Source organism: Lissotriton vulgaris, chromosome 1_1, assembly GCF_964263255.1.
Source record: "Lissotriton vulgaris chromosome 1_1, aLisVul1.2, whole genome shotgun sequence".
Lineage (NCBI taxonomy): Eukaryota > Metazoa > Chordata > Amphibia > Caudata > Salamandridae > Lissotriton > Lissotriton vulgaris.
Window position 1 is genome coordinate 1,713,487,348 of NC_141685.1, and position 4,065 is coordinate 1,713,491,412.

A 4,065-nucleotide genomic window follows, 5' to 3' on the forward strand; every position below is an offset into this window, starting at 1 on the left:
GACAACATCCGATATTCCGTGCTGCACCCGAAGGCTGCAGACAAGCAGGGTACTAGCTGTCAATACTTGGAATGCTGCACAGAAACTCTGAGTCTCCGGCAGGTTCGCAGTCTGAACTGGTCCCCGGGGCTTTGGAGACCTTACAGCCCCCTCCCTAGCCATACTTTTTTTTGTAGCCCCTGTGGGTAACGGGGCCCTTGAGTGCTCCAGGAGGGGAGCCACATAGTCCCCCTCCTGCAATACATAAACCCCCGACGGGTGATGGTCCCCGAGGCTTTCAGGACCTTCAACCCCTCCCCCCACCATTTTCTTCTTTTTAGCCCCTGGCACTGACGATCCCGAGGCTGGGGGTCCCCTCTGGGCCTCAAATAAAATGTAATAATTTTGCCCCTGAAATTTAACCTCCGGAGGCGAATCATTTAAAAAAAGCTCCTTTTTCTTTTATTTATTATACGGCACAGTCCACGCACCCTACATGCATCCGTTCTTTTTTTTTAAATGTGGGCCCTGCGGGTCCTTCTCGGACCCCCTAAGCAGGTCTACATGGTAAACTTATTTTTACCCTGCCCACTTTCTCCATTTTGGACACATGTTCGACTGACTTCCTCAGCCTCACTTCTACCGAGGCACAAAATGGCTGCTAACAGTTCCTGGTTTCGAATTTTTTCAACTGCTTGACAGCCAATTAGCATTAAGCACGGGTTCGGAAGGGTGCGCTTATGCTACGATGGCAATCCTCGCACAATCCGATAGATATATAAATAACTTTAACCGTAATTTTCTCAGGAACTACTGAACAGATTGACACCATATAGGCAAAAGGCACAAGTCGGAACTAAGGACTACCTCTCTGCCAAATTTGGTGTAATTCCATTCAGCCGTTCGGGCTGTAGCCGTGGCTAAAGGTCCTATAGGAAATTGCGTGGGGAAAACATATTTTGGGACACCCCTTTTTTCTCGGCCCCCGCTTGACCAATCACCCCAAAACGCTCAGGGAAGGAGGGGAACTGAGTTGGCCAAAAGTTTGGAAAATTTCAATAAGATTCATCAATCGATGCCAAAGTTATTGCCAATAGAATGTTACGGTTTTCCTATGGATAATAGGTCCTAACTATAACTACTACTGGCGACTGCCAGTAGGTAATATATACAAATTATAGACTTGCGCGCCCGCAATGCACTGCTGATGACGTCACATATCACATCACTCATGACATGGTCAGTGACATCACTCCTGACATCACTGATATCTCAAATGACATCACTGATGACATCATCCAGTGAACGTGTGTCTTTCTGAAAAAGAAATAGTTTTTATATATGTATATCTAAAGGTCGATGGAAGAATAAATGAGTAAATAAGTGTATAAATTGATTTTTTTGGGAAAATTGATTGTATAACACTTATTAAATGTATCTTAGTGAATACACATATTAGCGAGTAATGTTTAAATATATAAATATCTGTATCATTGTCTCACTTTGTGTATAAGTGGATGCAAGGGTTGGTTAGTAGCTACATGAGTGTCTATATAGGTTATTAGTTGTTTTTTTGAGCATCAGAATGAGTGTGTGTATGGTTTGGTGGGGGGTATTACTTAGCACACAGATGCATGAAACACTGACGCACTGTTTGTATGTGTTTTGAAGACAGCATGTGTGCAGGACTGGATGGGTGGATGAGTGTGTGTATGGGTGTCTTAGTGAGTGAATTACTGTCTCAATAGTATCTTTATGAGTCATTACATATGTTTTAAACTAGTATATGTGAGTATTGAGGTATATATAGTGAGTATATGTGAGAGTGAGAGATTGGAAGAGTTCCTGTATAAATAAGTATGTGTTTCTATATGTGATTGTTTAAGAGAGTAAGTATGTGTACCTTTCTGTAGAAGTAAGTGTAGTGGTGTGTGTATAGCTGTGTATGCAAATAAATTGCTGTTTATTTGCATGTGTGTGTATGTGTGTGAGTAACTCTATGGATGAGTATCAGTGTGTAACAGGATATATAAGTGTATGAGTACATATGATGAGTGAGTACATGTATGAGTAACTATATAGAACTGTTGGTGAATGAGTGGATGTGTATGTAGATGTTGGAATTACTGAATAGGTTGTTGTAACTGGTATTGGTATCTCCATGTTTTTGAAAATTTTAGTTTCTATTTTTGAAGGTGTGTCTCAAAGGTTATATTAGGGCTATAGGTGGTCTGCCACTCTTCCACAAGGATGATGTCATCAGTGATGTCATCAGTGATGTCATTTGAGATGTCATCAGTGATGTCATGAGTGATGTCACTGGCCATGTCATCAGTGATGTAATATGTGACGTCATCAGCAGTGCATTGCGGGCGCGCGAGTTATAGTTAGCTGAACTAACTATAACAGGGGAATTTCAATGGTTTTGTATGAGTGAAATGTCCAGCTAACTATAACATGTGTGAAACCTATGTTTTTTTTCAGTGAATTTCTAAGGTTTTTTAAATGCTAACTCCTAACTATAACGTGGCTGAAACCTATGTTTTTTTCAGTGAATTTCAAAGGTTTTGTAAATGATCATTTTTAAATGTATTAATAATTATATTTCTTTCTTTTTATACAAAATTCCTACATTTCTATTATAATTATGCATAGTTATTTTATTATTTAAGTTATATTCCTTATTCTTAATGTAAAAAATTAACAAAACAAATTTCAAAAATAATTTTTGTATTATTTTTTTTCCGATATATTAAAATTTAATTCTATATATTTTCTTTTTCCAATTTTTTGGGGGGGTTAATCTTACGGTACAAGTACGGTGATTGCACGGTCCTTTGTACGGCTAATCGTACTCTGCGCGTACCCACGCACGTGTCACAAATACGTTTTGACGTTACGCGGCACATCCGCACTTCCGTGTGACATCATTTAAGCTTGTACGGAGCCCCACACGCGTACCCCACAAAAGTTTTACAATGTTTAAAACAATAGATATATCTTTGTATTTAATGTAAATTTTAAGGGTAGACATTATCTGCGATAATCATGAAAATAGTTTTTTTTCACTTTAACTTTTAAGTGTTAAGGGCAGATTTACAACCTCCTTCTGCCTCTTTTACACTGCTATTGCATCACTTTTCTAACGCAGCGGTGGTGCAAAAGATGCGTCATGGTGTGTGTTATTTACAATATGATACATCTGAGAGGTGCGTTACATTGTAAGTTCCTGTACCAGAAGGAGACATTCTTACACGGGGGTGGGGGCGTTCCGGCGCAGGAACACCTCCTAAAAGTGGCCGAGTGAAATGTACAAGATTTCGTCGATTTTGTCACTTTTGAACTTATGCTGCATCAAATCCCTGCACTTGCTCGAAGCAGGTGAAAGGATTGACTCATCATTGTGAGCATAGAGCCAAAGAGCATTGCTAGAGATGCGTTACACTTGCTACGCAACTTAAGCAATGCGCTGCCTTCTCGCACAGATACATCACATATCAGTACCATTTTTGCCCCATATTGCACCGCCTTCTAAATATGGCGCATCCATAGTGATGATGTCACAGTGCACAATAACTGGCATATCCCTGGGGATATGCCAATTATTGTACATCTACCCATTAGTGTTTTAATATAATGAATGGATTACTACACACTGATCAATGAGTCACTAGAAAACTATAACAGGAGTGACAGAGTGTTTGGTGGAAGTATAAGGATAGAGACTGGGGCATTGAACAAATAAAAGGCAAGTTTACAGGTGCATAGAAGACTGCAAGCATAGTCTATAAAAGTTTAAAACAGTCCATGGCCTAAGGCCTACTTTGCTCCATGACTACTTGTTTACTGACTGGACGATTAGAGTTCTGCAAGCAGAGGGCCTGACTGAATTTATAAGAGCTTAAGTTTTAACACAGTGCATAGATAAGGACATTTTGCTGAATGGCTCAGTACAATACTAAATCAGTAGTTGCAGAGTGTTTGGAGCGAGGATAGAGACTGGGTAATTAAAGGTTTAAAAGCGAAGTTTACAGATGCATAGAAAAGTGCATTTATTATCTATAGGTGTTTGAAGACGTCCATGCC